General features: G+C 42.1%; 1 protein-coding gene across 3 annotated transcripts in view; it reads left to right on the top strand.

Annotated features, from left to right (window-relative positions):
* The window catches only part of FAM110B (family with sequence similarity 110 member B), a 139664-nt gene that overhangs the window by 54515 nt on the left and 72989 nt on the right, over positions 1 to 12160 (top strand). For all 3 annotated transcript variants that reach the window (XM_057532289.1, XM_057532286.1, XM_057532287.1), the window contains exon 3: positions 3840 to 3889. The gene's annotated coding sequence lies outside the window, so the exon portion shown is untranslated. The remainder of the gene's footprint in view (positions 1 to 3839; positions 3890 to 12160) is intronic.

The following is a 12160-nucleotide window of genomic DNA, read 5'->3' as shown; positions in this document are numbered from 1 at the left end:
GTATTTCTAAAAAATGAAACTACATTAAAAAGAAAAAAGGATGCTTGGGAAATGCCAAATTTACCTCCGTAATACTTTTCAATTTACCTTTATTGTGCTTCACTTTGAGATGCTGAAGACCATGTTTTATGGACTTTCTTCTTTCTTAACCTTACTGTGTTTCTAAGGGAAAGAGAAGCAGTCTGTCCTCCATGTAAAGAGATGTCTCTACAGTCAGTAGGGCTTAGGGTTTGATGTTTGTGATTTTCATTCATTGATCTGTGTCCTTTTAGCCAATCACTCCAAGGCAAGTGGTAGCCAGATGAGGATGGAGTCAAGTGGTCAGAGTCTTGCTGTTAACATAGAAACCAGACTGACCCAGGCTACAGGCCTAACCCAGGTTAGGAACTTGACAAGCGAGACCCCAGAGAGGGCTGTGAACTTGAGGAGCAAGGCCATAGCGAGCCACCCTGAGTTCATAACCAGAGGAGGGACTTCCCAGAATCACTGTTTTTGGCAGATTAACCTGGAAACTGTACATATGGTTAGAGGAGAGAAGCCAGAAGCAGAAACCAGCCAGGAATGCAGAAATGAATGCTCATTTATCTTTGGCGAGGGAGATTTAGAAATTTATTGTGTTCCTTGAATTACATTAGTAGTAGTAGTGCTAGTAAAATAAACAAGAGTGGGGAAAGTTAAACAAGATGAAAGAGACAATCAGCCTGCCTTTTACAACCTGTGATCACCTGAGTGGCATTCGGTTACTTTTAGTGGAGGCCACGTGTGCCTGGTTTTTAGTCTGGACGTCAGGTGAGTCATCAATTTGTTACAGAACTTGCAGTTGGGTTTATGAGTATTGTTTTATGTGCATACATTTTTTTATTGCCTAAAAAAACATTGCTAACCACAGGCGCATGGGGTAAAACAGATACCCAGCGCGTATATTTCACAGTTATGTTTGCTGCCTCTGAAAACCATACTTCTCTCATTTCAGTCACTGACTTAGTCACATACTCGTGGTTTTCTTGGAGTCATTGTTCAAAGGGAGCTTGGCTTTTACTTCCTACTTTCTCCACTGTTTGACTGAAGATTATTTTTAAGATTAAAAAACAAACAGAAGTCATCTCAGAGCCTGGGAACCGGACATTAAACATATCTGTTTTCACGTATGCTTAAAAATGGTGGTTTTGCAAATATTCAATGTGGCATTCTCACTACATAGTTGGCTGATAAAACTATAAATAAAGTAAAACTATATAGCTTTGAGACCATGGAAAGGATAATGTTTAGCTTGATCTTTTGTGACTGAACAAAGTTCTGATGTGAGGCAACTAACTACAGTGGAAAGAGGTCGCAGAAATCTGTGCTTAGCAGTGGAATCGGAGATGCTGAGATGCTGATTTTTTTAGGCAAACCTAGGTAGTGAATCATTCATTCGTTCAATAAATATTTGTGGATAAGTGCTCTGAGCCAGGCAGGATTCTTCTACAGGCTGGGGATATAGCAGTAAACAAAAACAGGCAAAACGTTCTGCCCTGGTGAGGCTTATATTTCAGTGAGATGAAGCAGAAATGTGGAAGTGTATAAGGTTATTTGTTATTTCGAATGGTAAAAAGCACTATAGAGGAAAATAAAGCGTGGGGGGGGGGGTATATATGCGTGTTGTGGGAGTGGGTGGCAGCGTTTTAGAGGCGTGGCTGGCAGAGTTCTGAGGTGCCCCCTGTGTTGGGTGGGTGGGGCTAATAGCGTCTGCTGAGGGTGATGGATAGCACTGCTGTGATTACCAGGTTACCTCGTGTAAGACTCCGTCTCAGCAGACTGGAGTGGAGATTCTCCTGCTGGCCTTGGAGAAGGGAGCTGTGAGCTGCCTCTAGGAGAGGAGGGTGGCACCCACTGACAGCCAGCAGGAAAACTGGGGCCTCAGTGCTCCAGCCTTAAGGGGCTGAATTCTGCTAACCATGGGGACTTGAAGGAGGCCCCTGAGCTTCTTAGAGGAAGGCCGTCCAGACCACACCGTGATGGCAGCCTTGTGAGACCTGAGCCTAGGTTAGAGCCAGCCAAGCCATGCCCAGGCCTTGACAGAGACTGCTATAGTAAGCGAGTGGGGTGCTTGTTACACAGCAACAGAAACTAATGCAGATGGGGGGCCAGGGAGGGCCTCACTAGGAGCAGAGAGACACATGGAGACCTTGAGGTGCTGTTGGACATACCAGTCTGGAGGTCGGGGGAGAAGATGGACGTGTGGGAGCCGGGAACACATATATGGGACATAGAGCCACGTGGTCCCGAGAACAGTGATTGCAGAGAGGCAGGAAAAGGGGTTGAGACCTGGCCTTGGTGCTCCAGGAAGATGTTTTCAGTTATTGTGTCTCAGTGACTTATGTCTTATTCTAAGCTTCTGTTCAATATTTGGCCTGACTTACAATATTTTTCTCTCCCTCTCTGGAACTTCAGCTCAGTTTAAAATTTTTTCTGTTTGGTTTCAATGTACAGTATTAGATACGAGACCCTGGCAGGTGGGGCAGTGAAGCTGGGTGTGAAAGTCCTCCTGCCACGTCCTGATAGGAAGATTCTAGCTTCAGCCAGGAGCAGTGTACACCCAGATCCCTAACTCCTGAAGGCAAACGGATGTGTACGTCTCAAGTCTCCTTCAACCCCAGCCGACAAGAGCAAGCAGATCGTTTCTGTAACTTGCCCTGGTCCTCAGCTGCATGACTGAAGAATCAGTAGCGATCGCTGTGGTTTTCCAAAACGGGATTTGCAGAAGACCCACTGCTAGCTGGGTTTAGTTGCTGTATTTCTTTAGACACAACTGAACAAATAGATAAAGAAGAGGAGGGTGTGCTCTGGGGATTTAGTAAATAGGAAAAGATGGAGACTGTGAAGATCAGAGCAGTTGAGAGGAGTCTGTGGACCATTTTGTAACCTGCATTTACCGACATATTTGTAGCTGGAGGCCTGTCAGGGTTGACGGTGGGAGTGTCCCTCAAAAGCAAAAGACCTCTACGTGTGGATACATCTGTTTGTATATAAATAATAGCTTTAGTTGGTAGTGTTCTTTTTTTCAGACAAGTTACATGTTTATTCATATATCTTAAAAACTAACAATTATTTCACAGCACCTTCTCAGTCCTTCTTTGCTTTTTTTGTTTGTTTGTTTGTTTGTTTGTTTTGTTTGTTTGTTTCCTCTATTTTCTACACCATGTTATCAGATGGGCCATTGAATCTTGGACTGAACTGCTACCTTCTCAAAGTAGTACTTTTTTAAAAAGACTCCCACGGATGGTGATATACAACGTGAGATCATTATTCATACCCTCTCTTGTTCCAGAAAGGACTCAGGCAGCAAACTTGGAGAGTTTGGGTTTTGAGTGGTTTGCCTTCCAGAGTGAGGGTGCCAGCCCAGGGAGGCCCCTGTCACCCGGGAGACTTTAGCACGTGCACCGTGGTTTACCGTGTTAGGAGCCCAGCAGGGCCGCGCCTCTACCGGCCGGGAGCCTTTGCTGACCCCTGGTGGCAGGTGCACTGCCGAGGGTCTTGCGTTAGCCCACTTCATTTGAATAGGCTCTTTCTTCTCCCAGTTCTCTACTTCAGCTTTTTTGTCTCTTTTTTCCCACTGAAGGTCATGTTCCTTTTTGGCATTTAAATAGTCACCATTCCTGATCTAAAGATTACACTTTAGTTCATTGTCCTTAGGCCCGTGGACACAAGTTCTTTTGTGTCATCTGAGGACACGTCATGCTCTTCTCTCCTCCTCCGTGTTTTGTGTGTCTCTCAAAGCCTGGCATTTCCAGTGCCCTTTGGGAGCTGAGGGATTCAGTTGTGCTCTTAAGTGACAGAAGTGACTTTTTCTTTTTCAGGTGCCTTGGGCCTGCTGAGATCCAGCCCCAGTCAGATGAAGCCTTCCCTTGTGAGTAGAACCCTTTCTTTGCCATCTCGAATCATACCCAGGACACGCTGTTTCCAGCTGTGATCGACATTAACACCCAGTCATGTGCTGTGTGGACTTCCAAATCTTGTAAATTAGTAACATCCAGAAACTCAAGAAGCATTTGCCGCATCTAACATTATACAGCTGGATACAAGGGGTTGCTTTCTATAGTTCTTTTTTGCCCTGAAGTATCAGTTTCCAGTACACATTAGAGACCAGATTCCACACTATTTTAGTCTAGCCTTGATCAGAGGCTGGCAAAGATGGCCCATGGGCCAAATCCATCCAGCTGTCAGTGTTTGTAAATAAAGTTTTATTGGGACACAGTCATGTTCCTTCATTGAAGTGTTGACTGCGGCTGGTTTCGAGTTGTAGCGGGTGAGGTGAGGACTGTGTGGCCTGCAGAGCCTCAAATATTCACGCTCTGGACCTTACAAAAAAAAATTGCCAAGCTCTGGTCTAAAATATATAACTGTTTTTTAAACTGAAAATTTTCAGTCATAAAATAATTTTGGAATAATGGATATCTCTAGCTTTTTAAAGTTCTCAGGACAAGGCCATCTGAAATATAGCCAGGGGTTTAAAACAAATGAAATTTAAGTGTTGTCATGTTTTTTAGTACCATTTCAATTTCTACAGGTTATCAAAACTTATTTAACTTAAGAAGCATAATGTGTGGAAATGTAAAATAAAAACATCAGGTCACACTACAAGAGAACACTGACATTTCTGTGTGAACCTAAGTATCAGATTACATATTCATTGGGCTTGATCACATTTAAAACTAAGATCTTTGGGAAGGCAAAATTCACACGTCTCCCGAGGGCTCCCTTATAAAGTGCCCAAGATGATATGTTTATAGCTTACACTGAAGGCTGAGTTTGCTTTGACTAAAATCAAATGAGAGCTTCTTTTGCATAGATTCCTGTGTGTACACATGTCTGTGAAGGTTTCGGTGCTTTTCTGATAGGCTAATTAAATTTTCACACTGATGCGTAGTTTATTTGAACTGCTGTTGCATTTTCCAGCTTGTGGTTGTCAATGTGGGTTCCAGTACGATGAGGACAGACCCCTCTCTCCCAGTGCTCTTTTCATCCCCACCCCTGGTGCATTTGCAGGGTGTTGTCACTGAACCTGGACCCTGAGGGAATGTGCTTTCCAGGGCTGTCTGGTGCTTTGGGGGCCAAGGCGGAGCACAAGCCAGAGTGAAGAGGCCTGCGTTTTCAGTGGGAAGGGTCAGCCTTTCTTTTCCACCCAGCGCCACTAAATGAGGGCAACAGAAGGGTTGGGTTCAATGCTGCAAAATCTAATCACCTCTTGATTTATAGCCACGTACACACCATGGCTGAGGGCCGAGTTCACCACCTTGAAAACACGCTCTGACGGTCGTGGGCTGCCCGGAGGGCTCCGCTCTCCTCTGTCGGCCCCTCGGTTGGTCATGGCTCTCCTCAGTGAGAGCACCAGCCAGCTTGCAGGTCCCCTGCCATGGGCCCACAGTGAGGCTGAGGAAAGGCCTGGCCTGCTGGTAGAGCACCTGAGAGGAGCTGGGGGTGCCCATGCACACACACACACGTACATACACACACACATACATATATACACATATATACACACATGCACACATGCTTACACACATACATATACACACGTGCACACACATATATACATACACATATACATACATACACACAATATACACACACACATGCTACACACATACACGTGCACACACGTGCACACATACACATATATACACATATACATATACACACATACACAATATACATACATACACAATGCACGCATGCTTACACACATACATATACACACGTGCACATGTGCACACACATATATACACATGTATACACACACACATATACATATACACACATACACACATGCATGCATACTAGCATACATATACATATACACACGTGCACATGTGCATATACACACATACATACACATACATAATACACACATACACAATACACACGTGCACACACGTGGGGCACATTTAGGTAGCTCAGTGCACCGTTTGGGGCAAGGCTGCTCTTCTCTGTTCCCTGGACCTTGGGGGATTAGAGTGTAGGAGCAGAACTGGAGGCTCTGCCCTTGTAATTGTTCTTCTTTCTCGTCCTGCTGCGCATCATGCTTGAGGATCCAAATTCTTCAAAACTGTCTTAATCGAGATCCCCCCCTCTGACCCCGGCTCCCTCGCCATCACTGGAGGGGTGAAGGCCTGGAAGCTCAGAAATACGAGTGCAGCTTCCGGGCGCAAAGGCGGGTGCTGGACTGACTGCCAGCCCACCCGCATCCCACCACCCACCCGAGTAGCCTCCAGAAGGGTCCCGACCTCTCAGCCACTTTCCTCCACTGAAAAGTGGTGACAGTGGTATCTGCTTCATGGAACCGTCGCAAGGATTAAATGATTAATGGGCTTTAGTTCAGGGCCAGGCTCGTAGGGAGTGTTCAAGGAAGGTAAGCTGTTCTGGGCCCTCAGAGGGGCTGCCAGGCTGTGTGACTTTGGGGGCGGCTTGCCCCATGGGGACAGGTATTTTATTCCTGATCTGCTTTAGAATTGTCTGCAAGGGGCTTTATGATTATTGTTCACATTCTCTGCAGACAGGGCACCTCCTCAGTAGCTGCAGGGGCCCAGCTCCCACCCCCCCTCCTTTTTTTGAAGCTATGAAATAGCTATTGGTACAACCATTTTTATTTAAGAAGAAATTGTCTTAAGGAAATTAAATAATTTAACCTAAATTCATATAACTCATGAAAAAACAGGATATTCAAACTCAAGACTGTTATTAAAGCCTCCTTTGGCCTGAAGATGCTTAGTTGTGAGTTTCTTTTGTGAGTGATATACAAGTCAGTCTGGGGGAAAAAAAGGCCATTGTATAATTATATTCATATAAAATATATACTAATATCTTCTGGAAAACTGCTTTCTGACAAACATGAAACAAATAAAAGAAAAATTGGTCAAAGCTGACCTCCCTTACCAAAAATCGGTAAAAGCTGAAGAGGTAAAACTAACTTGAAAGAAAGGTGTTTTAAGTGGATGTTAACAGCGGTTCATGGTTTAAAATGAACTGAGGGCCTATGAATCAAAAAAAATATTCTAAGGTTCTGATAAAGTAATAATATAAAGGCACAATATGACATTCAAATGAATAAACTTAACTGTCGTTTAAAATCACGTAGAATTGAGTTACCCTTTTTTTCTCTGTGTATACACAGCATACTACATATAAATAAGAGATTGAAAGGTTCAGAAGAATTTGAGATATAAATAATTTCATTAGGATGTCAAGTCAGTAATAAAACCTTCTTCAAAACTTTGTAGCAAGACTATATTGGTATTACTGTTTTTTAATACAATATGGGTTTTTTTTTTTTTTTTGAGGTAAAATTTACAGATCTTAGGTGTACGGTTTGGTAAGTTCTAACGAATACATGCACTTATGTAACCATCCTAATAAAGACATGGCGCACGTCTATCACCCCAGCAAATTCTCTCTTGCCACCTTCCAGTCAAATCCCCCTTTTCCACCCAGGGAAAAATTATTATTCTATCACCATAAATTAGTCTTATGTGTTTTTAAATTTATATGGGTAGAATCATCCAGTGAATACCCTTTGTACTGGTTCCTTTCATCCCATACCATGTCTTCGAGATTCATCGTGTCTTTGAGATTCATCCTCGTTATTGTATCAGTAGCTGAGTAATATTTATTTCATTATGCGCGTGTACTGCAATTTGTTTATTCTTCTGTTATTGGGCATTTGGATCGTTTCCAGTTGGGCATCTTGAATAAAAGTTGCCATGAGCATTGTTGAATGAGTCTTTTTATGGATATACGTTTTCCTCTACCTTGGATAATACCCCTTAGTGGAATTGCCAGATAATGGGGTCAGTGTTTGATTAACTCAGACTTCCTTGTTGGCAGTGTGTGAGAGTCCATTTGTTCCATATTCCTGCTAATGTTTGCTATTGTCTCTTTATCTTTAGTGATTTAAGTGGCTATGGAATAGTGTATTATTGTGGGCTTAATTTGTATTTCCCTCATGACGAATGACGTTGACTGTCTTTACATATACTCACAGGTCTTTTGTGTATCTTCCTTTGCAAAGTGTTCGTTCAACTTTTTGCCTTTTTTTAAAGTTGGATTGTATGTCCTTTTTTTTTTTTTTTTGAAAATTCTTTTCTTTTTTTTTAAGGATTTTTTTCTTATTTATTTATTTATTTATTTATTTTTTGGCTGTGTTGGGTCTTCGGTTCGTGCGAGGGCTTTCTCCAGTTGCGGCAAGCGGGGGCCACTCTTCATCGCGGTGCGGGGACCGCTCTTCATCGCGGTGCGCGGGCCCTTCTCTATCGCGGCCCCTCCCGTCGCGGGGCACAGGCTCCAGACGCGCAGGCTCAGCAATTGTGGCTCACGGGCCCAGCTGCTCCGTGGCATGTGGGATCTTCCCAGACCAGGGCTCGAACCCGTGTCCCCTGCATTAGCAGGCAGATTCTCAACCACTGCGCCACCAGGGAAGCCCTGTATGTCCTTTTGTTATTGATTAGTCACTCTTTATTTTTTCTGGCTAAAAGTTCTTTTTCATATCTATGTATAGGATATATTTTCTCTCATTTAGTGGTTTGTCTTTTCATTTTCTTCACAGTGTCTTGATGAGCAGAAGTTGAAAATTTTTTAAAGACCATTTTGTCAGTTTTTTCTTTTACAGTTAGTGTTTTTGTGACTCTAGGAAATTTTTACCTACTCCAAGGTTGCAAAAATATCCTCCTCTGTTTTTTTTTCTAGAAGCATTATAGTTTTAGTTTTTAACTTTTAGGTCTCTGATCTATCTCAGGTTGATATTTTAGGTGTGAGGTAGGGATCAAAGTTTACTATTTTTTCCAAATGGGTATCCAATTTTTCATCATCATTTGTTGAAAGGGCTTTTCATTCTTCATTGAATTGTCTGGGTTCCTTTGTGAAAAGTCAGTTGTAAGTCTGTGAATCTGTTTCTGAGCTCTCTCTCCCTTCTGCCTCACTGATCTAACTTGTTTATCCTTATTAAACCACAGTGTTGGAATTTCAGTGTCTTCATGGAAGAGCTTCCCGTCCTCTTCTGGGAGGACAATCCTTTCTTATCCATGGGAACTCAGGGGAACCACCGTCTGGGTTCCTCACTGTGGCACACATCTCCCCAAAATGCAGAACATCGCTAATGGATGACTCTGACAGGAATTTTGCATGTGAACTGCGTTTTGCAGTTGGATGACTTCAGTTTGTTCACATATGAAAAATTTGGTATCATACAGTCCATTTCACTGCAATTTAGGTCAGAGAGTCATGCTGAAAAGAAACATGTATGGAGGCATGAGTGAGCACAGACGACAGAACAGCCCCCAAACTAGTAAATCAAAAAGGACCATAGGTTAATTGAAATTCCAGTTAATTTCACACAACTAAGACTCACCAGTGTTTAAAATATCAGTGCTTTAAGATTGCTTTCTCTTGGTTGCCAACAGAGGGGTCTTTTTGTTTCATCCTTCCAAAAAGTACACAGCATCAGCATCTTCAGGGAAGACAGAAATTGTTATTTTTCAAAAAAGAAAAAAATAATAGAAAAAATTCTGTATAAGTTCCATTGCTGAAAATGAGGACATTTTAAGGAAAGTTGTAATTACAAATCAAAAAAGACTTTTTTTTCACTCTCCTTCCTCCCCTGGCCTGTCCCAGGCTAGGGCTTGGGGCAGGAGGCCCTTGCTTCATCTCTGCAGGACCCTGGCTCTCACCGAGACCATCTCCAGGGGTTGGAGTATCGATTCTCATCAGTGGGACCACCCATCACTACCGTTGGAGGAGCAATCAGATTTTCTATTTACTTCACCCAGGGAAGCCAGGATCCACTCTTCTATGTGGATGAGCTATGCCCATTGTAGACAAAACAAAATTAACTAAGAACCACCCACTTCTCCCCCATCCCCACTCTCAGGATAACCTGGTGAGGTACCATCTTTCTAAAGCCTGGTACTGACTTACATCACATACTCAAATTATTTTTGTTCTTAAACAGCACTAAAAACAAATGGGAAGATTATGCTTACACCTTTGGAGGAAGATGATTAACACTTCAAAAGCTTCTTTACTCTATAAAAGGTGCAAAATACCATCAAGACGTCAGGTGGGCAGTTTCTGTCGCTGCCCTGCCGACTTCTGCAGTGCTTTTACACTAACCTGTCAGGTCCTTTATGCCATTTATTCCCATGGCAGAACATCTCTGGGATACTCATTTAAAAGCCTTCTATATAATTTAGTACAAAAAAACCCACTTGTGTAGGCTTGACTCAGACTTTATGATAAAAACCATTCATCATGTGCGCTTCCATGTAAGAGGAATTTAAACTCTCCTCTTCATTAGGAGACCTGCCTGCAGTGGAATTAAAATAGCTTCGCCCTGAATGGGAACACTGACTTGGCAAAGATCAGGAGCAGTCATTCAAGAGGAATGTAATCGAATACTTGAAATTTAAATTAGCTTGTAATCTGACTTTGAAAATAAAGTAAAAGAGAAGCCCAAGGAAGTTTCCTTTAAGGTGAATTAATGTCCTTCAAATCACTTCCAGTTTCAAAGCTTATAATAATGTACACACGATAAAAGTAATATGCAGTGAAGCTTATCTTTTCTATGTGCTTGTTCTCCCTGATACACTGATACTGGCCTTAGGAAAGGTGCCCTACATAGAGAGAACCCACATCTGCAGAAATAACTTGCAAACATCACCAGAGATTTACAAACTGTTTCAGTGCCATTTAGAGGGACAACTTTTTTCTTTATTGTGTCCATAAAGCATACATTGTTAACCCAAGAAAGGACCTTAAATAAGTGACACAGATTTTCTTCTTTATTTAGAAACTATTCAGATGTTCATATTTTCAAAGGATTCTTTCTCTTCAGTAAGTTCTTCCTCATTCTTGAAGGACACTGTATTTTTTCTCTTCAAATCACTGAGTGGTAAACTTTCCAGGAGAATAACATTTGTTAAATGAAAAAACTTACCTGATTATTGTCCCTGCCTTGAATAGGATTACACAATGAAAAACTGTCTCTTTGCTGTAAAAGAAAACGTAGAAAAGGATCTCTACATATGAAAATAGAAACAGGAGAAATCTAGGGAATCCAGATTCAGAAAACCATTTATGAAAAAGTTAACATTCAGAAAAGAAACTGGGGGGGGGGGCGATTATTTTCCGTAAGGAAAAAAAAATTCTTGGCTTTTGGCTTTATAGGTAATTACACACTTAGCAGTATAGATAGAACAGAGCTCAGTTTGCTTCAAGGCAACTTTCTGTTAAATAAATCCCATTTGCACATTATTTTCTATTGTAGAGCTTTAAAAATTGGTCCCTAGATATAATAAAATTACCTTTAAAATATACACATGTAAATGGAAATATCTTTCTAACAAAACCTTGGAACCATTATCTGTTACTGATACTGAGTGCTATGGTTCACAAGACTTTTCAAACTGTGAAAGCAAAAACAGAGTCAGTATAGGCAGACACACTGTGAAAGGTGATTGCTTTGCTTTACCTTATTTTAAGCTTGATTCCTACTAGAGTAGGTAACAATCCACAAGCTTCCGAAACTTGCCAAGGTGCCAGTCAGTTTTCAGTGACGCTAATGTATCTAACTTTATATCCAAAGAAATTATTTTCCTTTTTTTCTCCATCACTTAAACTTACTGGTTTCTTTCCAGGCGTTTGAACCTGGACCTATCTTTTAAGTGCATAAGAGCGCCTTTAGATAAAAGGAGAGAATTACCCGAATAACTCAGGGAAGGAATGTCTGAGTTGTACAGTACTTAGCAGTGAGGACTTGCTCTAGTGTCAGCAGAGGCCCTAATGCCTAACAATCATCAGCAGATTGACTGACAATCCAGGCTGAACTTTCGGTTCCCACCCTGATGGTTTGAGTTCTGGCTGGGATCGATTAGTACATCAACATTGTGTTTGCTGAGACTGCTGCTTACTAGCTGGTTAGAAAAGCTGAGCTGCATCCTGTAGACTAGCTGGAGGCCAGAGCCGATGACCAGGGAAGGCAGCAGAGCCTCCAAGCCTGAGACTTTAGAGGGGCCACTCGTTAAAAACTTGCCACCCTTAGTTTTTTCTTTTCCTTGGGTGGGAGTGGGAAAAACATCAAGTTTTAATTAAAAATTTATGTTCAGCATGAGTAGCACAGTAGAAAAATTAA

Source organism: Balaenoptera acutorostrata, chromosome 17, assembly GCF_949987535.1.
Source record: "Balaenoptera acutorostrata chromosome 17, mBalAcu1.1, whole genome shotgun sequence".
Lineage (NCBI taxonomy): Eukaryota > Metazoa > Chordata > Mammalia > Artiodactyla > Balaenopteridae > Balaenoptera > Balaenoptera acutorostrata.
The sequence above is the reverse complement of the archived record's forward strand: the minus strand, read 5'-3'. Positions and strand labels throughout refer to the sequence as shown.